At 43.3% G+C, this 27,971-nt stretch overlaps 1 long non-coding RNA gene across 1 annotated transcript in view; it reads left to right on the top strand.

Annotated features, from left to right (window-relative positions):
- LOC147023135 (uncharacterized) overlaps positions 1-27,971 on the top strand; it is a 49,479-nt gene that overhangs the window by 20,378 nt on the left and 1,130 nt on the right. Inside the window, exons 2-5 of the long non-coding RNA XR_015060044.1 lie at positions 10,886-10,997; positions 15,089-15,108; positions 25,384-25,490; positions 25,666-27,971. The exon at positions 25,666-27,971 is cut by the window's right edge and continues 1,130 nt beyond it. This is a non-coding gene — a long non-coding RNA (uncharacterized LOC147023135). The remainder of the gene's footprint in view (positions 1-10,885; positions 10,998-15,088; positions 15,109-25,383; positions 25,491-25,665) is intronic.

Here is a 27,971-nt window from a genome sequence, read left to right as displayed (position 1 = left end):
TCAGACTCCTCATGCAAGCTCTGTGACCCATCATCTCCGCTCTTCACGCCCAGCAAAGCAAGTCTCAATCGATGGATTGAAGTAGTTAGAAGAATTTTGCATTGTAATAATCAAAGGCAGAGAGAGGCATAATCTCTCTGTCTTTCCGAGCCAAGCAAGAGAGGCGGACATCTGGCATGAACTATTGAGTGCTCCCAGGCCTGTCTGCGCTTCTTGCGAGCTTCAGACTCATTCACTGTGAGAGATGGGAATGGAAACTTGCCAGTGGATGGACGGACGGGCCTGTAGGCCAAAATGATTCTTCTGAGAGTCCCATGTGGAGCAGGCCTTGAGCTGTGGAGGGGTGCATGGTGGGCAAAGAGTGGGGGCTGGAGAAGGGGTGCGGGGGGAATTAAAAGTCCATCTCAAGAGAGCTGGTCGTTGTCGGGTAAAATTACCGGTAACAAAACGCAGGAGTGTTTCTAACACGCCAATTTATATAAGCATCACTTTCTCTCAGCAATTATGATGAAGAGGAAGTGATCATTTGGAAACTATAGCATTACTGGAAATTCAATTTCCCATCCAGTTGTGGCCACTAACTGAGAGCAGGCTATTCTTTCTCACCACAGTGCATTTGAATTGCCAAAGGAACTTTTAGGACTCGAGTTTTAAAAGCTTTTTTTTTCCATCTTTGGTTCGAACTTACTCAGCGAGTCAACATGCCAAGCAAGAATGTGGATCCATGATAACTCTACAGGTTGCAAAACCTGTTTTCTTTTTTTGTAAAGCTCCTTTGCACACATGAACTTCAACTCGGGTTGTAATTAATTGCTCTGGCAATCTCGCTCTGAATACAACTTACATCTTGATTGTACATTGCCAGTTTCGCTTGTTTTCGAAATCATGATGGATAAATTAGTGCTTTTCATAGAGAGCCGATAGAGTGAGCATTTTATTGTTAATTACTCCATTCTGATTTTGCTTTTCTTCTTCCTAGTATTGTGCTTCACTTGATTCCATGTCAGTTCCCATTGCCTACCATTCCTCCCCACTCTTGTTCTTTAATGCCCAGAGAGAGCCATCAGTGGATACTGACCAGGTGCGTTCTTTGTCAAATTAAACCACGTATTTGCTTGTTTTATCCATGACAGCTGGAACAAGGGCTGGGTCAGCGCGGCCCAAATTCTAACCAAATTCTCTCCCACGTTAACCACAATCAGAGCAGCACAGGCTAGAAATGCAGATTCTCAGCGCTAGGCTGAGAGAATTATCATTCTTCCTTCTGAATGGGAAAAAGAAAGCACATACATACTGTATCTGTATACTCACATTGTAAAGGAAGGTCTGCTGTATAAATATATGCAAGTCAGGTGTAATTAAGGTAGCGTAAGGTAAAGAGTTGACTGACTTTCAATGGAGAATTGTTCTTGCCTCTCCAATGTTTTTCTTATACAGAAATTCAAAGGAAGAGCAAGGTGGCAGAGTGCAAAAAGTCAGCAAACTCACTGTTGGGAAGTGATGCCACATTTGGACACAATCAGTAAGGGAATGAATGACGGGAAAAGATGAGAAAGAGAGGATGGAAGGAAGCACAGTGACATGCAGTTTATGACATGTGTGTTTGTGATGTTTGCTTGTAACATTTCCCACGTATTCGGTCTTCCTAATTCAACTTTGGAAATGTTCCTGTTGAATGGAAGAAAACAGGTCATATTGTTACGAATGTGGAAGCTTACTGCACTCAACATTCAGGTCCATATAGAATAGTTATATCGGTAAGTGTGTGTTTATAGTTAGGCCCCCTACCTGTGTCTAACGGGAATTACATGTGTGCACTGCGGAGATTCATTTACAACAAATCTCCTTCACTTCACTTCGCACACTGACGCCATCGCCCACGTGCGTTCGGCCACGTACGTGGGTGGAGATTTCCATCACCTCAGGGAAAGCAAGGAATTTGTGGGACTCTGCCCAGGAAGGCAGAGGCATGCCCCTTGTCCAATCATGCCACAGAGAGCTACCTTTCCCACGGCACCCTGGCCAATGGGATTGAGATTGCCACAGAGAGCGACCTTTCCCACGGCACCCTGGCCAATGGAATTGAGATGGCCACAGAAAGCGACTTTCCCACGATGCCCCGCCCAATAAGGGTGGAGAGCGCCTCAGACGGCGATTTGCTCACCCCGGAGGAAAAAAGAATATAAGGAACGCCAGACTGAGAGCTTTTTAGGGAATGATTCAAAGGGTCGTGGTCGTCGTCGTGGTGGTCATCATCATCGTGTTGCGGGTTCGAGTCCCGCCGAGCTGGATCATCGTCACCTCTGATCTCCTCCTTGGCCTTGGTCGATTGGTGCGTGGCCGGTTGGAAAGCACGGTACCTGGTGCTTGGAGCGGCATCGTGTTGCGGGTTCGAGTCCCGCCGAGCCGGATCATCGAACATCACACGAGGTGGACAGGTCCAAGCACAGGCTCTGGTCTCGAGCTCACCTGTCCTCAAACTGGAGGCCTTCAATAAAGACCCGACGGGTGTGTGTGTGTGTGTGTGTGTGTGTGTGTGTGTGTGTGTGTGTGTGTGTGTGTGTGTGTGTGTGTGTGTGTGTGTGTGTGTGTGTGTGTGTGTGTGTGTGTGTGTGTGTGGGCCCGTCTTTAAGTAGCAACTGTATAAGTGCTTTTGCTTGTACATTGACTGCATTTCTTATAGTCGTATAACTCTGCTCTTCTATGTTCCTCTCCCTGCCTATTGTAAATTAATATCCCTTTTGTTGAATGTATCAGCTCATTTCTGTGTTTCTATCATTCGTTTGCCGCACTGCGAATGGGAACTAGGAGGCTTCATTGTTGCTGTAATCGTGTAATCGGCCCGGCAGAATTCTAGTACTCTCCGCTCGGGGTACGGCTCGGATCCGGCTCGGTAACGGCCCGGATCACGCAGATCCTGCCGTGGGTGAATTTCCTCGGTAGTTTGGATGACGTGGGTATTTAAGTAAATTGAAATTGGCAATCGACCCTATCCCACGTGGTTGACCTATTGGCGATCTTCGGTCCGATAAGGGACCCGTCGGCTCCGGAGTTATCCGGGGTGACGACCTATAAATTCCGGATGTTCGGTGGAGCCGACTCTACTGCTCCATCTCGCAGTTGTGCTTGCCACCGAAACTCGGGCACACAACAATATGATATCAGTGAAGAGATCGAACGAGCAAGCTGAGATTATTGACCAAATTAGGTGGAAGTGCCTTAAATGTAGAATGGGTGCAACATTACGATATCTATATATATATATATATATATATATATATATATATATATATATATATATATATATATATATATATATATATATATATATATATATATATATACATGTATATATTGTTGCGGATCTGGGGTCAGGGGCGAGAAGACCACGAGTGTGTGGGGGGGGGGGGGGAGTGGCGATGAGCTACCTCGGGTTCCAACCAGACTCTCCAGAATCGCAGGCCATCACAAACGAATAACTTCGTGACGTAGCGGGTCACTAATCGACCATGAACGCCAATTACTCGACCACGTGACTTAGGGTCCTCCATCTGATACCGTTTACCTAAAGGTCACATGATTTAATTACTGGGGACACGCTCTCGGTATGCCTTGCTCAAACTGGATCACCTTACCGGATCAGATGCAGCTGAGCATAACAGCCAAGGACATACCGACTAGGAAACAGATCGTTGGGGATAACGTCCCGGCTAAGCTCGGATACGGACCATGCTGGACCAATGAAGGAAAAGACGAAAACGAGCTGGGAACATTTCTACGCAAGCATTTATTTACAATCAAGTGAGGAAAGGTATGTGGCACAGTGAATTGGGTTGATTGGAATGTACAGCAGGGAAAGCAAGGAATTTGTGGGGTGCAACAAAAGGCAAGCAATTACAAAAGCGGACACAGAGCAGACTTATCGTGTTAGAACTTCTACAATCTCAACTTAAACTATGACAGGCGCCATCACACACACACACACACACACACACACACACACACACACACACACACACACACACACACACACACACACACACACACACACACACACGAGGAAGATGAGATGTAGTCCAGAAAGAGAGTGGATGAGGATAAACGGCCTCGCAATACCTGGTGCGGTTGGCAGACCAACACAACCCACTACGCTTTGGGAGAGGAAGGTGGTAGGAATTCTGGTATCCAAGGTGTGGGAGTAGGAGGTGTGGTGTTGTGCAATATTGGGGGGGGGGTGCAGTTTCGTGCCAGAGGAAAATAGGATTTCGAATCAGTTATGTTGCTCTTTTTTATGTGTGTATGTATATGTATATATATGTGTGTGTATATCCTCCTCTTCTTCTTCTTTCGGCTGCTCCCGTTTGGGGTTGCCACAGCAGATCATCCGTATGATCCGCACAGTGATTTGGCACATGTTTTACGCCGGATGCCCTTCCTGACGCAACCCTGGTCGCCTCTTACGACACAGGGATAACACATATATATGTATATATAAATATATATCTATATACGTATATGCATATGTAAATATATATCGAGAAATATATGTATCTATGTATATATATATATATATATATATATATATATATATATATATATATATATATGTATGTGTATATATATGTATGTGTATATATATGTATGTGTATATATATGTATGTGTATATATATGTATGTGTATATATATGTATGTGTATATATATGTATGTGTATATATATACATACATATATATACACATACATATATATACACATACATATATATACACATACATATATATATATATATATATATATAGTAGTATACTGTAACGGTGTCAGGATTCGGCCCTGTTTCCAAATCCCATTCCTGACACCAGTACAATGGTCGGTGCTCATATATATATATATATATATATATATATGAGTACCAGTATACTGGGCCGGTGTATACCCCGGTTAAAATAGGTGTACCTTATCCCTGTGTCGTAAGAGGCGACCAGGGTTGCGTCAGGAAGGGCATCCGGCGTAAAACGTGCCAAATCACTATGCGGATCATACAGATGATCCGCTGTGGCGACCCCTCACGGGAGCAGCCGAAAGAAGAAGAAGAAGATATATATATATATATATATATATATATATATATATATATATATATATATATATATATATATATATATATATATATATATATACCGTAAAACCGATGCTTGCGCTAGGCGGTAATGGGTCAAATCTCTGTCTTCTCTTCTGCCCTTAATTTTTGTACGTGCTTGCGGTTAAAATTGTCCAGTTGTGATGAATCTTCCAACAGTGAATAACCATGCAGAGCTGGTGACTCGTTTTTACGAATGGCTCTCTAAATATGCTATTCCTTATTTTATTCGCTTACGGGGTCTTTTCCGCCATTTACTTTGTGCGCTTGTGGAATTCTGTGTTCGCCAATGGCAATGGCATAGCTTTCATTTTGATCAATAAGCAATTTATTAGCAATAAATGTGGCAGGGGAGAAAGGGAGAGAGCATGGCCACAAGCAATGAAACAGAATGATACCAATTAGAAAATAATAATTTCCCTTCTGCCTATGGCTACCTTAATTCACTATCTTAAAGGCCTCCATCAATTAGATAACAGGACAGATCGAGGGAGAAGATGAGACACAAAAGAAACCTGTGGTGTGGGGGACCTTGCTTTCTCCCGAACTACCGCCAAAAATGCTCCAAGGGGTATGTGACTCGAAGGGCTCGTCTGCTTTCCCAGCACCACAGCGCAATGCAGACAACAGGGACACATGTCGAGAGAGCTTCAGTAACAGTGCTGGAGCTGAACAAAGAACCTAGCCAGGGGGATTGAGTCCAAGGAGCAGGGAGTCGAGAAGCGAGCAATGAGAGTCTAGGGCACAAATAAAGAGTCTTGCGCTCTTCGTGGTCGTTTTTTAGTTTCTCAGTGTGGCACTATCGGTCACCCAGTGTGTGCTGATTTGCCACTCTCCAGGGCACTGCCCTTACCCCTCACATGGGAGTACCTAGTTCTGGAGGTATCTATTCCACCTGACTGCCTGGCAACGCGAGTGCACTCCTGTCCTTCATGGTCTCGTGTCCATGTGGCTGCCATTTATTATAATAGGAAAACACATCATGACAGAATAGATTGGGGAAAACCAATCTATTGGATGAGATTGAGGAGCAGTTGCAGCAAACAGCGGTAATGGGAAGAGTGCAGCATGGGAGGAAAGCTTTTGGGTGGGTAAAGCTTGTTCGAATTTGAAAAGCATGTGTGAACTAAAGAAGGATGGTTGAGCTTGAGGTGAGAGAAAAAGAGTATGAGGAGATATGTGGAGGTGGTAGGACAGGCGCACAATGAGTGAACGGGTGGGGAGGGGGGGGTGGCTGTATCAAGCTTTCATGGTCAAAACAGGATGTTGCTGGCGACTTCGATTTAAGACCCAATGAATGGGGCATGCTTCTGGTCCAAGCATGTTGTGAACTTGTGTACATGTGTATCTTTCGAGACTAGAAATACCGCTCCCTTCCAAAGAATTAGCAAATCGTCTGCCCCCCTCCACCCCCCCACCCTTGCAAGGAGGGCGCAGGGATTTTTTTGTGCACATGACCTGACTCTAGGTACTACCAATACACACCATTTTTTTTTAGTCTCTGGTATGACTCGGCCAGGGTTTAACCGCCACGCTCCCAGGCTCAGAGAGGAAGCTCAAACCATTATGCTACCGAGTCTGCTTTAATTAGAACCATCTCCAAGCTGATAAGTGCCAAAGGATGAATAGAGCAGCTATCCTTGAATAGATATCATCTAAAAGCAACTTATTTTTGCAGTTAAAATATTTTGAGTTTTTTTGCATACTTCAAAGGTGTGGATGAAAAGTACCCTCTCGTGGTTTTCTTTTGAGAGTGCAAGATTAATTGTGGTGTAAGATGAAATACCTGCATTATAAGGTTTCTATTTATTTATTTGTTTGATTGTTTTCAAAAAGCCAGACAAAAATAATGCAAGACAAATATTTTCAAAATTTTACCTTGACAACTTACTCATTTGCACATGTGTGTATACTTATTTACCATGGAAGGTTTCGATTCAACCTGTCCGCTCTCACTTTCTCGCAATGACGAAGCAAGATCAACAAAGTGACCTCATAACACACTTCATACTGCGAAGCCACGGGCAATCGATGTCGCCAACTGGAAGGCGTCTGTAGGCCCAGGGTGTGAAATACTTGCATGGCGGCCATTGTGTAGGCCGTTAAAAGCCACTACGTCCTGAGAACAGCGCTGCCAGCAATTAGGTGCATGGAGGCGACATAATTAATGTGAGAAGGCAGCTGGGGAGATGAAGCACAGACAAAGTTTTCCTTGTCCATGGAGCGAAGGGGATGGAATTTTAAAATCGAATATCTTTCGGCAGGAGCCGTGGCATGCCAAAAGTTTTTTTTTTTCTTTCTCGTCTGAGCTTTCTGTCGTTGAACTGTGGTTGTCGTGCTGTGGGATTAGGCCTAGCATTAGCAGTGACACAATGCTGCACTCTGTGGCTTGGTGGGTGCTTTAAGCCTTTTTTGTAAATGTTTCTCTCCCCTTTCACAAGAACTTGTGTGTGCAAGTTTTCAAAAGAAGTCCTTATAATAGACGTGATTTGTGAGAAACTTCGCAAGATGTATTCCTATTTGCTGTCAAAGAATAGAAGTTCGTTTATGCGCCAAACAATAATAAAAGGATGTTGGACAATTCCTCCCACATCTGACCAATTTATTTATTAACAAACTCTTATAAATGTAAAAGGATTCCAAAGAATATAGGCATAAATCAAGAGTAATAACAGGCAGGGTTTCACATTTATTTGTATGCTATGCACTGATTTCAAAGGATGGAAGTTCATTCAATGATTCTTCCATTTTCCTGGAGAGGTCTTCTCATGTGTGGCAGAAAGTCAGAAAGAACATTGTCTCATTTCCTCATGAAATAGACTGAAATGATTGTTCATGCTGCCAACCAAATGAAGATTTGCTTCATCAGTGAACAAACAATACACGGTCAAAAAAGTCATCTGTTCGATTATTCCAAACATTTCTTGAGTAAATGAGATTGATGTGAACAGCTTGATGTTCCTCGGTATTCTCCTGAAGACGATGAAGCTCGTAAGGATGCAGTTTTGCTTCTTTAAACATCCTGTGGACTGAGGTGTTTGACATGTTCAGCTACAAAGATGGTCACCCCTACCGATCTTTCAGGCGCCGTTCTCAAAGTTCCAAGGACATCTGCAAATACCTCCCTCCGTGTGCACTGTTTTGGTCCAAGGCTTAGTCTGTGGAAGATGGATTTTGTAAATTGTTTTTTAGTTGGTACTGATTCATTTGCACTTCCTGCCAGAAAAGGATCTCAACAATTAAAACTAAGCACCATCCCTTTAAACCATGCTGCATGCAATGTTAAACCGCTACCTTGGATCGTAAGTTGGCATGATTTCATCATCTGTGTGTGAAAAGAGAAAAAAAACAAAGAAGAATGCGAAGTGCAAGATACTTAGGCTAATGAATGGAATAAACAAAATAAGTGCAGAAGACTTTTTCAACAGAATTGATCATGATATGACCAGAGGCTTGAGAGTAGAGAAGAGGAGAGTTGTCAATGCATGGAATGGTCTCCTTGGGAAGGTAGTCACAGCAGAAAGAGCAGACAAGTTTACATTGGAATTCGATAAGTACCCAGAAGTATTGGAGATAGAGGGGTATAGGGATGTTGGTATAGGACTTGTAGATAGCTGGCGTGTGGGTGATAGTGATGCTTGTGCGACGGTGTCATCGAAGGGCGAGTGTGTGGTCAGTCTTTGTGTATTCCTCATTCTTCACCCGACAATCGCCTTCAACCACCTCCCCACCCCACCAAAAACATTTATTTATAGTCGTCATAATAAAAATTGTTTTTGTTTAAATATTACTTTGTTTGCATATATGGCACTTCCTTACCCCCTCTGCCCATTGACATTGGGTCTGTGACCTGAGATGAATTTGTTTGGTCTTGTGTTGGTGTAACACAGACAAGATGGGCTGAATGGACTCTTCTTGCATCAGAGTGCCTTGTTATTCATAAACCCACGGTCACAACGAACCGATGACACATTTGTGCCATGACACGACAGAAAATTTGGGCAAATCGTGGGTCATCGGGGGTCGTCGCAAGACGGTCCTACGAAATTTTGAGCATCGTGGCATCGACGTGCCGTCTTGAGGCAAAATTGGACATGCACCTTTTTTGCTCGACGATTTTTTGTGGTATCTATGTCTTGTGGCTGTCGTGAGTCTGTCCTACGGCAGTCTTGCGTTATATAGTCGGGAGACGGACGCGCGAGCGTCCCACGAGTGACCCACAACTGTTGTGCGACTGTCGCACGCGCATCCCACGAGTGAACCACGACCTGATCACGTGAAAAACAGCCCCCCGACAACTCACGATGGTCCCACGACTGTCGCACGACTGACTTGCGACACACCCACGACATAACCACGACATATCTTTTTTGTCTGTCGCGTCCCCATCGCCAAACCATCTTTAATGTGTCGTAGCCCTTGTGACCACTCGAAATAGATTTCGTGCATGTTGCAAGATCTGGCCACGACAAATATTTTATGGGTCTACCACGACAAAATTTCGTACGAGCCGTTGTGCCCGGGGCTCAAAAATAAAATGCTTACTTATATACTTTAGTTTAAATCTATGAAGCATTATTTTTTTTCAATATACAGTATGTGCAAGTGTGTGTACGTATTTATATATATATATATATATATATATATATATATATATATATATATATATATATATATATATATATATATATATATACACACACACATATGTATATATGGGCCACTCTGTGCAAGAAACAAGTACATGAAAATTATTTTAAATCTATTGCATTGTGTAAAAAGGATCGAATCCAAACTGATGCCAGTAGCGAGTACCATATGTTGAAAAATAAGAAGAATAGGAAGAGGTAGAGGAAGAAGAGTGCAGGCAAGTGTTGTGTGGCCATGCGGGATGTTGTTTAAACATGCAAACCCCCAAATGAGGATGCTTGGATCACATGGAAGCAGCCTGATGAAACATGCTTCATCTTTCCTCTTGTGACATTTTGCAGCAACTTGTGGTTTATCATGATATAGGTACATACTGTTTATAATAAAGATGGGATGTTGCTGTTGCTGCACTGAAAGGGTGCTGAAGGGAATGTTTTTATCAGCAATTGGGTGTCCATGCGAACAGTGGCAATGTATGCCGAGTATCTCCTGACATATATTTACAACAGTTCCACAAGAGTTCGCAGGTTGGTATTTGTTCTTGCTTGTTGAATGTGCCGGACAGCAGCTTCAACAAATAACCTCTCAGCAAATCTCACTGGTGTAGAATTGAGCCTTGTTGAAGAACTTAATCATTAAGTTCTTTGTCAGCATTGCCATGAGGCTTTTATTAGTCTACTACTGTTATATAACAGTATACTGAAGATCAACAGAAAAAATTATTGGAATGATATACGGTACTCATAATTGGCCAAGAAACTCCAACGTTTATATTTTTCAATACATAGGTATATACTGTATAATTACAAATGATTGTTCACGCTGCTAACTAATTATATATACTTGTATACTCATTGCAAGAATTATATTTTGATTGCCACTTGTAATGTCACTGCTTAAAGTCACATCATGTAAGTTCTCATTTTGCTAAGGTAACGAGGGTAAGAAATCATGTTTATAAAATTTCAATATAACGCCATGGGTTCACCTCTGTAAGTGGGATGGTGGGATGGCCTCAAGGTAAGCACACTTGCAAGTAAGCTGAGACTGAGTTCAAATCCAGACCGAGCTATAAACTGTCATCCTGGTGTTTTACAGGCAAGGGAATTCATCAATGTGTGTGCCGTCTCTCGGATGGACGTTACGGACGTCCCGTCTGTCGGCATTACTTGGTGGAAGTTAAAGATCCCACGGTGTCTGTGAAGAGTGGGTGAGCTATCGCTGACACCATGAACAAATTACAAATTTCTACTCTAACCGAAAGAGAGTGTTGCATGAGCATTGCAGTCACACCCTCAACCAATGATGCTCCCCTGCAGCTTTGTGCTACAAATGAATGTAAACCTCTATTCGTGTTCCCATCTAACCCCCAAGCTCATGATGTGTGGTAACCAAGTTCGAATCCCATATACCAAATATGTTTCTTCATACTCCATGAATATCCTTGCAACTAATGTAAAAGTACACTGATGTCGACTGTTGTCTTTGTGCTGTGCGTAACACATGTACCATCTCCTGTGTGAGCCTTTGATCACTGTAAAAAAAAACTAGAGGGGGAGCACTCGGTAGAGTGCAAAACCTCCGCCGCCAATACTGCTAGGTCACTCAAGTGAACCTGATATCTTATTCATTCAATTTGACGTCAACAGTGCTCACAGAGTTATAGTTTGCAACTTTCCTTTTTACTTTTAACTTTTACATACTCGATTCATTCGTCATAACTAGATTCCTTGAGACAGAAATTGATTTTACGTGGGTATATCCACCTGAAGTTCCAAAATCAGCCGCAATTATAATTTTGGCATGTTTTTTTTTTGTTGGAAATCACTTACAACATGTAGAAATGCAAAAAAAAAAAAAAAATCGAAATTTTGTAGAAAAAAAAGTTGCAAATTTTTTTTTTCTCTAACAATTTATTTTTTTGGGGAGTGGGGGGGTTGGAAATCACTTAAAACATGTAGAAATGCAAAAAAAAAAAATTCAAATATTTTTTCAAAATGGCCGCCATAGCGGCCATATTGGATTTTGGACCAGGTCCAAAATTTAATGGCATGATCCTTGGACCATACCGAATCCCCCCACCAAGTTTCGTCGAAATCCGTCGAGGAGTTTTTCCGTAATACTGTTCACAAACAAACAAACAAACAAACAGAAAGGGGTGAAAACAGTAACCTCCGATCTTCGATGGCGGAGGTTAATAAAATCTAAAACCCAGTTCAAAATACTGGCAAATGATTTGAGCCTCACACAAAGGACTATCATTTGTCACACATCATTGTTAGTGATTCAAATAAAACATGTTAGTAAAGTTTTAAAATGAATCACTTTGTCCCCTTTTTGACTTCCGGCTCGGGGTTGCTCCACATCTCAGTCGGTTCCACAGATGCTCCTTCCACCTGAATCAGTTCAGTTTTCTGAACCAGATCCATGGTGTTATATTTTTGTCTGTGTTCTGTTTGTATCGTACCTTGTTGTCGATACATGTTGAATGTTTTTTTGTGCAGCCTTGGCCTTCTCCGATATCAGGAGCTTAATTGTCTTGTTTTGAGGTTATTTTGTCATCATGATTCTCTTCTTCTTTTATCCAATTTTTTTGGCGTTTCTGCCTTTTCAACGCTATCATATCCTCCCCCACTTCAAAAAAAAACAAAAAAAAAAAACAAAAGAACCCAAAAACCCTTTCACTTGGACAAGATCTTATTCTGCTTTTACCTGTACTTCCTATACATCAATCATTTTCTCAATATCCTCATTGAAGGAAACGCTTCCTTCTTTAAAAGCTTTTGAAAACTTCTTCAAAATGCTTCAATTCTCTAACTTCTCTGGCATCAGCACGCTACATATTCTGATTCATAACGATCTATTATACCACTTATGCTTGCATAGCATATTTTGGCAAACCCTTCTTCCCAAGGCATATTTTGGCATCCACTTCTTCCACTGGCATAGTTTGGCAAACCCTTCTTCCCAAGGCATATTTTGGCATACACTCCTTCCACTGGCATATTTTGGTAAATCCTTCTTCCCAAGGCATATTTTGGCAAACCCTTCTTCCCAAGGCATATTTTGGCAAACCCTTCTTCCACAGCCATATTTTGGCATACCCTTCTTCTACAGCCATATTTTGGCATACCCTTCTCCCACAAGGCATAGTTTGCAAATCTGTCTCTCATTGAAGTGCTTGGTCGGTAATCCATCCTCTGGTAAAGTTTTCAAATGACTCACGTTGTCCCTTCATTATGGAAAGATGGCATTCATTCTGGGGCTAGAGGAGAGAATGAGGTATGCCAATAAAACCAAATAATAATTTTTTTCAATCATACAAAAGAATGGCTGGCTTAATCTCCACCTGATTTGCATACATACTGGGGCTTTTTAAAGTAATTTGGTTCAGAGGTGAATCGACGTCAAACAAACAAACACCTCGAATGATCATGATAATTTCCAAATGTGTGGTTTTCCTGCAGAGAATCAACAAAGTTTATGACATTATGACTTGTAATAGCCACTACCACCAGGAATAGGGCTACACGATACACTCGCACTATTTTAGCCTTGAGAACTCGGGTTAATTACGTACAAAAATATTAATTTATTAAACAAATAGCCAATCCCTTTATTTGGGGTGGTGTATTGGCCAGAACGCTGCTCAATTGCTCCCAAAAAACAAAAGAAGCCGGCTTATATACATGAAGCAAAACCATGCCGACTGCTTACGTGCATCATGGTTATATAGCTCGGATAATTCAAATTGTGAATATAAGACTTCCAAAGACATGGGGAAAGCCTTACCAGAAAACCAACATGGCGGACGCATTGTTTTTGTTCCTCACAAGTCACAATTGTGTGTGGAGTCCAGCCAGCTCTCCAGCGAATGGGTTTGAAGGCTTCATACGCCCGCAGCTTCATTACATTTTTAATATACAAGATATTCCATACACAGAATGGAAATTAATACACAAAGTGTCGTCATCGCACGATCTTGTATGACCTCAAAGAAGGAAATGAGTCCATTTAGTCCAACATTGCCATGGTGCACTCCCGGGTTAATTTTTACTGCACCTTTCTTTGTGGTTTACTCATGTCTAAATAACCCAATCTAGAACCGGTGACCCAACTTGCGTTATATACGTGCCATTCTCTCAAACCTTTCAATCAGGTTTCCGAAGATCAATTTAAACCAGATTCACTGGCTTAAGAGTTAAAGCGTGTGCTCTGAGTGTGGGAGATCCATAGTTTAAAGCCAATGTCCTTGCTTGATGCTGAACATTAAAAAGGGATTGAGAAAGGAACAAACGACCATAGGTGGGAAACCATTGAGCGGGCTTGATGGGCCTAAGGCCTCCTCGGGTGTTAAAGTTAGTTTTAAGGGAACTCATAAATTTTTATGCTTTCGCCCCTGTCTGTTTGTCTGTCTGTCTGAGCTGGATATCTCAAAAATTATGAACGAAACTCGATGAACAGGTTGGGTATGTGATGAGAACGAATTGATTAGCTTTTGGTGAAGATCCGAATCCAATAATTTTTTAAGTGATTCTTCACCATTGAATGATAAGGCGAAAAACGATACATAGCATGATGTATCAAAAAGTTATCAATGGATTATGACGAAACTAGGTGGATGAGTTGGTTAAGTGACAAGAACAAGCCGATTCGATTTTGCTTGAAGTACGGATCCAGATCTGGCCTATCAGTGGGATACAAAACATAAACTGTTCAGCCTGGCGGAGGTATGTGCTCCAACAAGTGCATTCCAGTTCTTTCTTGCAATAGCAATTTTGTCAACATCCAAAATTTTTGGAATTGGAAATACTTATAACAGAAATAAAGATCCGTTTTCTATGGTGGACAACACATAATTCCTTCTGCTATTCTGCACAATTAGCACAATGCAGTGAATCATCATCTTCACCACATCCTCAGTTTTCATCATGTTGGGCCATCTTGTAACAAACTTGCTAAAATGTGACAATACTGCTTGTTGAAACGTCGTTGCTGATTTATCAAAAGCAGATCAATTAAACAAAATGATTAAAACTTTCTCACATCTTTCTACCACCCAACATTTCCAGTGTAACACATCTTATATCCTTGTCGTGTTTCACATGATCTTAAGAATTACAGGTGGAAAAAGGCAGGACTCACTTGACCCCAGCTGGACCACCAAGCCGCCAAACGTGATAACGATAAGTGTTACCTGCGGATCACAACTAGGATGTATTCATTGCAATAAATTAACATTGTATGTCGCTTTGAAACCATGGTGTATACCAACATATTACCTGCTTGCTTGTTTCTCAGGTGGAAACATGACTACATTGGTGAGTTCAGAATGTATTTTTTCTCAAGTTTAACACAGTAGAAAAAAAGAACTTTGGTCTTGCTTTGATTATTCGCATAAACAGATAAATTAGGACTACAATAAATTGTATGGTAGACTAAACATAAACTGTACACGTACACTGCCCCCTGGCGACCATCTCGCATCATTGCACCATTCTTTGTGAAAAGTAGTGCTCACTTGTGCCACAGCAACAAGAGCATCTTGCAGCATTTCCAATCACTTGCACATCCCTTGCAAGATGAGGCCTCACCAAATTCCTTTAATGTAATAACACCACCTCTTTTGACTTGTCATTTATCCCCTTATAAATACAACCTAAAACCTTATAATTAGCTTTAACTGTGGTTGCTTGGCATTGCAACATCTACTTACCCCACACATTCATTATGACCCCCCCCCCCCCCCGATACTTCTCCTGTTTTACATAATCTAAGACTGCCCCTTGCATATATAGTCTATATTTCATTATTCTTACCCAACCGCAGCACTTTACATTTCTTTGTGTTTAACTGCATCTGCCAATCTTTCACCCAATTGATTAAGGTATCCAGACTTTTTGGAATCTGATCAACCCCATTTCTGCTGTTGACCTTACCTCCAAGCTTAATGTCATCTATAAACATGAAGCCTATTCTTAACCCAACTCTCTCAATTAGGAATAATAACGATCCTAAAAACGGATCCCTCAGGTACCCATGATACTTGCAACTTCCCAGCTGGATATTCTCCCACTCACAACCACTCTTTGCTTCCAATCACGAAGCCAGTTTCCAATCCAGTTAGCTACCTGACCAGCCACTCCACAAACCCTCACCTTAACCAACAGCCTACTATGTGGTGACATATCAAAAGGTTTTAGGAAGTCTAGATCAGCTACATCTACTGCTCTTCCCTCGTCCATCCAGTCAGACGCTGCCTCATAGAACTCCAATAAATGAAACATAATCTCCCTTTAGTAATCCCGTGCTGACTACCTTTAATTAACTTGGGAATATTTTAAAATGGTTCCCTATCTGTTCCTTCGTTAACGTCTCTAACACCTTCCCCACAACTCAAGTCAAACTAACAGGTCCATACTTCCCAATTCTTCACTGGATTCTTTCTTCAACGAGAATGGCACTCGTAGAGCACATAGTCTTGCCTCACATGCTTATTCTAAACAAAAATACCATTGTTAACCGAACATGCTAGTATTATGGCCTACTGCTACTATGGCCCATATACCCGTATTATCCCACATACATTGCTATTATCATGGAGGGTGGTGCTTTATCGATTATTGATTGGTTATTAAGATATTGTTGCGGTTCTACAAAACCGCATGCCTCAAAGGCAATGGCACCCAATATACAGTGATCCCTAGGCGGTTATTTCATTAGTCTGCATGCAGTCAGACCTTCCCTTCATGTCTGGTGGGTTAACGGGATGAAGTGCGTTGCGTGGGTCTTATAGCGAGGTCTAATTATATCTCTACCTTCCATTCAATCATGATTTCCATTTCAACCCTTTCCTTTTATCCATGGTACAAATCAAATGAAATGAAATCAAGCAAGCAAGCAAACACACACGATATGAATAACAGCACCAAGCAGCCACCTGTGAAATATTCACAACAACAACAAACCACTTTCATTCAAATCTATGCACCAATTTACAACGGTGTCTCTCCTTGCTCACCCTTCACTCACCAAAAACTCACCATCTCGACTACCAACATCTCCCGCACATGGGAAAAATTATCCCACGCCTCCTCGTACCTCCGCATCGATACAATTTGCCACCAAACAGAGGCATGCTGCACGGCCCAGGCCACTCAGACCGCGTGATGCGGGGACAAGCCAAGCACGTTAACAGCACCAACTGCATCTCGCCGGGGATGCCCAGAATGGGCACACGGGACCGACATGACCCTTGTCCAGTCGCCAGAACATGGCAGGATGGGCGGCGAGGGACGGAGGTTACGGGGGGAGGGGGTGGTTCAGGAGTCGGTGCATGGCTCCGAGCCGTGTCACGCCGGATGTGCGAATGAGACCGCTTCTGGCCCCAGCAGCCTAGCAGGGGCAGGGCTGTGACCGCCATGGCCCAATAGGGAAGCACGAATTGGGTCACAGCATGTCGCTTTAGGTCGTCACCCCACACTTCACCTGGGGCTTATAAAAGGTGGATCGCGAAGCAGTCCACCCTCTTTTTTTTCCTGCCTGCATCTGATCCGGAAAGGTGATCCGGTTTGAACAAGGCGTGTCTCCCGGTAATTAGATCACGTGACCATTAGGTAACCGGTATTCATTCGACTGAGGACCCTAAGTCACATGGATGAGTTATTGGCATTCACGGTCGATTAGCGACCTGCCGCATCATGGAGTTATCCCTGTGCGACAGTCTGCGATTCCAGAGAATCTGGTGGGAATCCGAGGTAAATCCCTCCCCCCTGCCCCCCCCCTCGTGGTCTTCTCGCCCCCGACCCCGGGTCTGCAACAATATTTAATGACCACTTTTGTGCAGATTAAGGCTAAATTGCATCAATGAAGGTGAATATGAAGAAAAAAAACAACTGCTTTCCCCATGGCTGGTCGATGACATTTAGAAAATCCTCCTCAGTTCTGCTCTTTCCCCATTCCTGGACCCAATCTATCGCTCGCAAATTTAAATCTCCCACAATCAAGACACTTCCCTTTCCACAGGCCTTTCTGAATTCGTCATGAACTCCTTTCTCATGCTCCTCACTCATACCAGGAACCATATAAACACATCCTCCAAGTATCTTACTGTTACTTAAAAACCACTAATCTCAATGCACACAGAATCCTCGATATTAATTACCTCCTTAATGTCATTCCTTACTCTCGATACAATATTATCCAATTATAAAGTGATTCTCATCCTAATTACAGGGCCATTTGTGCATTGCGTCCATCCAAGCCTGTCCGTCTGAGTACTGCAGTTAGAGTGGAGGGTGGTGGGCCCGTGACAGAGAAGTCTGACTTGAAGGCCCACTGGACCGGTTACTTTGAGTGGCTGTACCAGGCTGACCCGTCAGCTGTTGAGTTGAATGTCAGGGGTGTAACTATGCCTATTGCTGACCTACCAATCAACTGTAAACCTCCTTTGTTTATGGAAAACACAGGCTGCGGTGAACCATTTGAAAAGGGGTCAAAGCTCCGGGGATCCGTGACATCCATTTTGAACTTCTCAAGGCTGGTGGAAATTCTGTACTTCTGTCATTGCATGCAGTTCTGTGTTATGTTTGGAACACAGGCATCATCCCAACTGACTGGAAGAGGGGCCTTGTTGTTCCTCTCTGGAAAGGGAAGGGTGATCATCAAGACTGCAACAACTACCGAGGGCCGATGCTGCTCTCAGTGCCGGGCAAGGTTTTTGCTTTGCTCAGATAATTATTCTTGATAGGGTTCGCCACCATCTGCTTGAGCACCAGCATCCAGAGGAGTCAGGCTTTACACCAAAGAACAAAGAGGTCAATGATTAATCGTATCATTGATCTTCTGGTCCTCACCGAATGCAGAAGAAAGTTTCGGCAGGGGCTGCTTGCAGCCTATGTGTTGATCTCGGCAAAGCATTAGATTCAGTAAATCGGGATGCCTTCTGGAAGATTCTCAGTCTTCGTGGGGTGCCACCAAAACTGATCAATCTGATGTGTGAAATATACTCTGGTACTGAGAGTGCTGTGAGAAGTGGTGGTTCCATCTTTGACTTATTTCCAGTTGTTACTGGAGTTCATCAGGGGTGTGTACTGGTCCCTACACTTTTCAGCGCTTGTATGGACTGGATTATGGAGAGGATGTCAGAGAGATCAAGCTGGGGTGCATCGTTTGGGAATGTCAAGGTTTCTGATTTTGATATCACAGATGATGCAGTCATCTTTGCGGAAAAGCTGGATATCATCCTGGAGGCCCTCCAGGTGCTGAAAAAGGAGGTGGAATGCTTGGGATTACTTGTTTCCTGGGTCAAAACTGAGATCCAGGCTTTCAATGACATCATGGATGCTGCTTTCTTGTCTGTATCTGTTTGTGGCAAGGATGTTGAGGTCATGGGGAGATTCACTTACCATGGCAGTTATAATATTCATCTCTCTGCATGTTGTGAGCCAGAGGTGGATGGATGTCTGGGTCAGGCCTGGGGAGTCATGCATTCACTGGATCATGGGGCGTGGCGCTGTCGGTACTGATACAGGAGTACAAGTCTGAGTCTATAAGTCATTGGTCCTTCCAGTCTTCCTCTACAGATGTGAGACTTGGACTCTGACCAGGGATCTGAGATGGAGACTCAACTCCTTTAGTACCAGGTCTATTTGGAGAATCCTTGGCTATTGCTTGTCAGACTTTGTGTCCAACAAGCAGTTCCTGTGAGAGACTCAGATGAGATTTCCTACCTGTATCGTTCATGAGCATCAGCTGTGGCTGTATGGACGTGTGGCTCGTTTTCTTGATGATGATCCTGCTCACCAGATTCTCTCAGCGAGGGAGCCGTGTGAGTGGAGGAGGCGAATGGGCCAACAGCGTGCCTCGTGGTTGCAGCAGGTTGATCAGCTTCTCAAGGAGGTTGGGATGTGCTCGGCATCTGCCAAGGGGGAGGGGGGTGGAGCGGTGTGCAGACAGAGGCCCCTGGAGTACTGGCGGAAAATGGACGCAGTGGCTCACTGCTCCGGTGCATGCTCCGATTCCTGACCTGACTTGATGCAGTGCTGTATTTTACCAATATTTCCACACCCCTCCTATTGCCACACCCTTTCCTATCACACCTATGCATATTGTAGCCTTACAGTCCTGTCCTCCACTCCTCTCCTCATTAAAGCAAGTCTCACTGATTGCAACTATATCCTAATCCTTGCTCCAAACTTTAGTTTCAAGTTCATGCATTTCATTACTCAAACTCCTCGCGTTGGTTTAGCATATTTTAAAACTTTGATTCGAGCGGACGTTCTCACAATTATAACACCGAGAATTACGAGAACTTTCTGCAGGAAATTTGACTGAGGAAAAAGGGGCAAGAAGGGCAGTCTTTATCAACGCATTAAAAAGTGTGGATTCGAATCGGCTTATTCTTGTCACCTCCCCATCTCATTCACCCCGTTTTGTCGGTAATTCATCCACAACTTTTTGAGATATCGTTTTTGGCCCCATCTCTCAATGGTAAAGAATTACTTTAAAAAGTTGCCGTGTCCGGATCTGGATCTTCACCAAAATTGAATCAATTCATCCTTGGCACACACATAACATGTCCACCAAGTTTTGCCCGAATCGGTCCATAACCTTTTGAGATATCCTGCACACAAATAGACAGACAGAGGTGAAAACATGACCTCCTTCCACCTTCACTGGAGGAGGTGATGAACTACGTGCAAATGTCAGGTTCCTGCACGAGTGCAGAGGAGCATATCTCCATATTCGTTGTGTCGTAAAATACTCCAAGAATGAGGAATTAAATATTCTCTAACGGTTTTATTCAACTGAACATCGGAACGTAATAAGCTTTGCACTGCACACCTCCTGACCGCTCACCCCGAACTCCTTCTTCCTCATCACACCCTCTAGCGTCCAGTCGATGCACAACACCACATATCCCCCTTTCTTCCACCACATGCATACCGTATCTCAGTGGACAACAATAATATCAATTAACTAGAAGTTGAAATGTAGTAATTGCCACAGCATGGATTAACCATAAAACAAGTCATAATAAACATGGCCACAGTTTAAATTGGCTTCCTTTTCTTATTCTCAAAGGACTTTATATGATATCGTCATATAATCTTGAGTCCAGACTGGAGGTCTGTGAATTCTGGCATCTCAGCCGACCGGCCCAGATTCTGATGTGTCTTGCCCTGGTGGTGCGGTGTTGTCAGGAAGGAGTGGTAGCTCGGCATCATCTCTTGCATTCCTTTGACAGGCAGATGCTAAATGAGATGCATTCCAGATCCGTCCGTCGGACAGTTTATACGTGTGAGATCCTCTTTGCTCCATAACTTGGAGAGGCGCTAAAATTTGGATTGTCCTTTTCGGAGGACGCCAAGTTTCCTCACTCGGACGAAGGAACCACATTCAAAGTTCACATCCTTTGCTCCACGGTGTTTGTTGGTGTACACCTTTTGTTTGTTCTGCTTCTCTTGTACTATGAGCGCCATGTCTTTGTGTGATGTTGTGTTGGGCTTTGGCATCTGCAAACCAGATACATAGAGCTTGGTGTGCTTCTCTCTCCCATGAAGCAGTTCAGCAGGTGATCGCTGTGTTGTAGCATGTCAAGTTGCCCGGTATGTTTGAAGAAAGTCCATTATAAATGTTTTCCAGTCTTTCCCCTCAATGTTAGCAGTGAGCAAGCTTTCCTTTAAGCTTCTGTTGAATCGCTCAATTTCTCTATTCGCTTGTGGGTCGTACACCGCTGACTTCCTGTGGGTAATGTCTCTGTCTTTCAGAAAGGTTTTAAATTCCTGAGATGTGAATTGTGAACCATTGTCAGATATCAATTCCTTTGGCTTACCTTCTCTGATAAAGACAGTTGACAGGAAGTTGATCATTGTAGTGGAAGTGACCTGGGAGGTGAAGGTGATTTCTGGCCATTTGTTAAAGTAATCAATGAGAGTGATAGCGAAACGACAATCCAGTGATGCAGAATCAAAGGGCCCCACTATGTCGATTGCCAATTTCTCCAAAGCGGCATTCAGTTAAGTAACCAGCTGTAGTGGTGATGCGTATGTCACAGCTGTCTCCTCGTGCTGCTGGCAAGTAATGCATGCCTTGATTGCAGACTCGACATACGCGTCCATTCCCGGCCACCAATACAGATCTCTTAACCGTTGCTTTGTCCTCGCTATGCTCTTCTGCGTATCATGCACTAATTTGATTAAATGAGGCTGTAACGCCTCCGGGACAAGAAGGTGGTGAGTATCTCTCATTACGCAGTCCTCTTGCAGTGACAGTTCAGTTTGCAATCTGAAGTAAGGAAGGAGATCAGGATCCAGGAATTTTTGACGTTTTCGGCCAGCACTTTGTTAGCAATTCCCGGAATTTTGTTTGAATGCGGCAGGAAATACAGGCAGTTTTGAATTCTTCAGCTGTCATCACAGTGAAGGTCGACGTGAATTTGACAACCTCAACATCATCCTCCAGACTGGGCTCTGAAGTAGGTATCTGAAGGCGAGACAAGCAATCGGCTGTAACGTTTTCAGAACCAGGCTTGTACTGAATGTCATAATTAAATGACAGAAGCCATGCGGACCATCCGTCCACACGCATTCCAGCTCTTCCCAATCCTCTCATGGAAAACAGTGTAGTGAGAGGACTGTGGTCAGTGTGTAAAGTGAAATGTCTACCCCAGAGATAAGTCCTCCACTTCTCTGTCGCCCACATGCATCCAAGCACTTCATTTTTCCCCGTGGAATATTTTCTTCCGATTCAGTCAGCGTTCGTGACACAAATGCGATAGTTTTCTCCATTTTGTCAGCATGAATTTGCATCAGGACCGCTCCAAGGCCATAATTGGAGGCGTCAGTTGTCACTATGGTGTGTAGCTCTGTATCTAAGAGAGTGAGAGCTGGACAGCTGACAATCAGTGCTATAACCGAATCTAAACGTTGCTGTGCTTTGACTGACCAGGAGATGGTTGATGGTCCCCACAGTAATTCTCTCAGGGGTTCAACGACCGATGCATTGTTAGGAATGAACTTCGCATACCATGATGTGAGCCCGAGAAAAAAAACGCAAGCTCTGCACGTCTTTCGGTGGGGGTGCTTCTGACACCGCAGCAACATGGGCAGAGTCAGGTTTCAGTCCTGTGTGTGACACTACATGTCCTAAAAATGACAGCTCTGTCTGTCTGAAGTGGCATTTTGAAAGGTTGAGTTTCAGTCGAGCTGCATCGATGCACTGTAGTACCACTCTGAGGTGTTTGTCATGTGCTTCAGGAGTCCCTACAAAAACGATTACATCATCAAGGTAACACCAAGCTCCAGGTTGATTTTTTTTATAATGGCAGACATCATCCTCTGAAAACAGCTTTGTACTGAAGCGAGCCTGTAAGGGATGCGTTTGTAGCGAAACAGTCCCTCATATGTAATGAAGGCATTGAGGTCCCTGCTGTTCTCATGCAGTACAACCTGGTGGTATGCACTTTGCAGATCCAATGTGGAGAAAAGTGTGTCGCCTTGCAGCTCCGCAAACATTTCCGCCATATGCTGAAGAGGATATCCGTCAATCACCATCGCTTTATTTGGTTCTCTTAAATCCACGCACAGAGGAATCCCTTGGTTTTTCATCATCATCATCATCATCATCATCATCATCATCATCATCATCATCACGACAATTGGTGAAACCCACTCTGATGATTCGATTGGCTCAATTACATCCGGTTTAACAAGCTTTTTCAATTCCTGCGAAACAGCATCTCTCACAGCCAAAGGTAAACGGCGCAGCTTTTGCTGGACTGGAGTCGCATTGGGTCACCTCTTAATGAGATGAATAAATGCCTTTGCACAACCCAGGATGCCCTCCACGCTGTCACCTGTGACATTTTTGACTGGGGTTTGATTTGCTGCCGAGCCTGTATCTAACAGTAGTTCAATGTCCATGGAATCTCCCCCAGCAACAGTAACTTGTACAGTGCACACTGCACATTATCTTATCAGCATCTCGAGCCCCATTGTCCACACTCAACACATTCACGTCGGGGACAGTCACTTCGTGAACCTGTTTGGAGCCCCGGCATACTTTAGCAAAGTGTCCCCTCTATTTGCAGCTGTTGCACTGGGCATCTTTTGCTGGGCATCCATAGCATTTGGCTGTGTTGATTTGCAGATCCACATCTATAACGTGTTTTCCTTTGAGCCGGTTGAGATCGCTCATCTGACATCCCTCTCACAGTGATTAGGGTCTCTTGCTGCTCTTCGAATCCTGTGTCTGAATAGGGTGTACGGCCTGTATGTCGCTAGCAGTGTCTTGGCCTATGATCTGAGCCTCTGCCATTACCTCGAGCCACGGTTATAGCCTTCTGTAACGTCAGTTCCATTTCTAGCAGTAAACGTTCTCCAATGCGAGGTGAGTTTGTTTTCTCGACGAGCTGGTCCCGGATCATTTCGTCTGCCCGCTCTCCAAACTCGCATGTGACGACCATCTCCCTTAATGAAGCAAGATATTGTTCCATAGACTCGCCATTTTTCTGATCACTTTGACGAAATTTATATCGTTCTGCCACAACATTAACTCAAGACTAATCTTCAAGGCCAGGTAAGTGCCATTTCGTAGCTATTATCAGCTACCGTTAGGGTATAGAAGAGTCTCTGACCTTCTGTGCCTAAGCACTGTATCAAAAGTGCGTCCTTTCGGGCATCAGCGAGTGCATTATCCTGTATCGCCAGCAAGTAGTTTTCAAAGACGCGAGTTCAGGCCGTAAAGGGCATTGAAGGCTCACCCGGGTTTTCCAGAAAGGGTCTTGGTGGATTAAAATTCAATCTCATCTTCGTCCCCAGTTTGTTGTGTCGTAAAATACTCCAAGAATGAGGAATTCAATATTCTCCAACGGTTTTATTCAACCGAACATCGGAGCGTAACAAGCTTTACGCTGCGCACCTCCTGACCTCTCACCCCGAACTCCTTCTACCTCATCGCACCCTCTAGCATCCAGTCTATGCACAACACCACAATACTAGAATACCAGAGTGCAATGGATTTAGAAAAAAAAATTCATCAAATTGTGAGAGGAGATGGGACAGAGGCTTCTGGGAAATGTCTTAAAGGCGGAGAATGTATGTAGGTACATGACCTTTCGATGGTGTAATAACCCATGAGTAGTGAACAAAGTATGTATGTTAGTTTTTGAAATGGATGATGTTTGCGGTTTCAACTCTTTTATTTACTGAAAGAACTTAATCTGATTTTGTACTAGTTGTCTATTCCACCACAAGCAAATGTAACAACAGCAAGTGAACAGATCGCTTCTAGGGGTGAATGAACCTGAGGCTTCATCCCCTGATTGAGCAAAAATTAATGTTGAGGATTTTGTGGATCCGACGGTGTATCCATCAATTTTAAAGAAATTTGTAAAACAATATATCCAGGAAGCATGTAACAGTGGATTTATGCTCCTCCAACATTCCCCAAGGACATACACCTTCCACACAACTGATGTCAAACTAACAGATCAGATTTGAATGCTGCTCTTAACATGTAATAACTGAAGGCTTGTCCTCAGCAGGGAAACTCCAACTATACCAAAAATGATTTTGCTTCCTTCCTACAAGCAGAAAATGAAAAGGTTGCAAAGCAATCAGTAAGGAACGGCATGTTTGGAGCACCAACGAGCTGCGAGCTTGCTTTCGTTGCACAGACTGGAGTGTAATACTGAACCCAGGTGAGTCGGTGGATGACATGGTGATAGTTACCTCTGAGTGCATTAAATTCTGTGTTGATCTTGTCATCCCTTATAAGGTTGCACTCTCATCTTAGACAATCATTTGTGCTAAAGGCAATTTACATGTTTAACAAATGCAAGAAGTGTTTGATGCAATGTAAATATATTCCTGCAGATGAGCAGGAACATTGACAACAACGGGCGTAGTGGCGTGCGCCTGTAATCCGGCTACTCGGAGGCTTGGGTTGGAGGATCCCTTGAGGACGGGAGCTCTGCACTGGGCCGCGCTATGAGAGGGTGTAGGGCAGCCTGGAATCATGGCGAAACCCAATCCTTATCCCTGTGTCGTAAGAGGCGACCATGGTTGCATCAGGAAGGGCATCCGGCGTAAAACCTATGCCAAATCAGTATGCAGATCATAACGGATGATCCGCTGTGACGACCCCTAATGGGAGCAGCCGAAAGACGAACAACACAACATGAGCAGGTACATTGACGACCACCCCTCCCCCCTCCCCCCCATAATTAGAACAAGGAATAACAAGGAACTTTGGGGCAGGAGGAGGCCATTTGGCCCATCATGCCTGCATTACACCAACACTAGATACCTATCCACATGCAAGCCACCTAAAGTCCTGCCAATATCCCTGTACCCCTCTATATCCAATGCTTCTCGGTACCTATGTAATTCCAATTTAAACTTATGTACTCTTTATGCTGCCAGTACCTTTCTTGGGAGATAGTTTCATGTATTAATTACCCTCAGACTGAAACAGCTCTGCCTTAATACTGTCCTAACTATCATCTTCCTTGCTTTCAGGCTATGGCCCTTGGTCCTATCGTAAGACATTCTGCTGAAAAACACGTCTACACTTGTTTTGTCTTTTCCCTTCATTATTGTAAACATCTCAATCAAATCCCCTCGTAACCACCTCGTTTCTAAAGTATAGTATGAAGTCCTGTCTCCTTTAGCGGCTACTCATTGCTAAGTCCAGCAACCGCGGAAGCAATCTTGTAGCCCTACGCTGAACCCCCTCTACAGCAGCTATGTATCATATCGTTGGTTAACTTTATCCTTTTGTCTTTTTCCTCTCTTCTTTCTATCCTATATTTGTCGTTGTAATGTTTAAGTTTTGTTTTTGTTTTTAATAAGCTACGTTAATATTCCTGATATTTGTTCACTTGTCATATTGAATGTTTTGCTTTATTGAATTGCCAGTGGATGCCAAATCTCTATGTTTATCCACCTTTTTGAGTCACGTTGTCATGTATTTTTCGAGTTAACCATTCTTTAAAGGATAAGTGCACTCTCTCCTTCCCCCCCCTCCAAACCCACCTCTTTTGTTTAAGTTTTCAATCTTTTCCCCTTGCAGAATTAAAGCCCCTTTCACATGCTCAAAAAAATTATGCACCTTCATGAAAACGACTTCTCTGTGCAAGCAGGCTGCTTTCATTAAGGTGCATAATTATTTTGCAAGTGTTGATTGTCAGCAAAAATGAGAAATATATACTGTATATATGTTCCTCCACAACGTACAGGCAAAAACAAGGAGATGGTGCTACTTACCAACAGCCCCCTCACACTCCCCCCCCCCCCCCCGGCCACCCAATCACAGGGTCGTTTGTGCTTCAGTGTGATAGGTAGGGGAACATTTCCTTTACATTTTGACCTATTCGGGGCAGCTCAGCAATTGCGGAGCATCATCACTTAGCATATGTTTCTGGATACTTAGCCTTTTAATAGCATAGAGCCTTGTGTTTTTGTGGAAACACAGAGACCTTGTGTTTTTTTTAAAAGGTTAAAATTTCAACAATTTATCAATAATGCAACAATTGCGCATATGGCTAAATATATATGTATGTATATGTATATATAAATGTAGGACTCCATACAGAGGGATGATTCAGGAAAAAAATGGCCGCCCATTCAAATATGTAAACAATGATACGCTCATAGACTACCGTACTACAGAGTGAAGTTATGGGCATTTAAAATGCAAAGCTTTTATTCTCGAGTGCATTCTGATCTACCAAGACTTAAAAAGACACCAAAATACATTGCTAAAGTACCACAATGAGAGACCACTAAATCACCAATTTGTACTTCTTCTTGGTCACCTCTCAAAACAATGTAAAACTGTAGCCCGACCTACCGCAGCAACTGTTGAAGCCATGATGGTGATTCCAACGTGAGGACGTTACTTTGTCTCTGGGCTAGTGCATGCAACCCAAAATTAAAAAATAAATAGAATATTAATTGTTTTGTTATGAAAATAGATCGAACGTAAATGTGGACTCAACCAAACCAACCCAGGATCGTGAGGGGGGGGGGGGGATGGGAATGGAGGCCAGATAGAACGATTCCAAAAGCGATACGTATCCAAACCATCACCCAGATCAACTGAAACAAATATTAAAACAATTTAATAACATAGATGACTTTAATGCAGACCAAAATAACAAAATATATAAAACAGTGAA

The sequence above is a fragment of the Eptatretus burgeri genome, chromosome 7 (genome assembly GCF_056783735.1).
Source record: "Eptatretus burgeri isolate ZD-2024b chromosome 7, Ebu_testis_v1, whole genome shotgun sequence".
NCBI classification, from domain to species: Eukaryota; Metazoa; Chordata; class Myxini; order Myxiniformes; family Myxinidae; genus Eptatretus; species Eptatretus burgeri.
The sequence above is the reverse complement of the archived record's forward strand: the minus strand, read 5'-3'. Positions and strand labels throughout refer to the sequence as shown.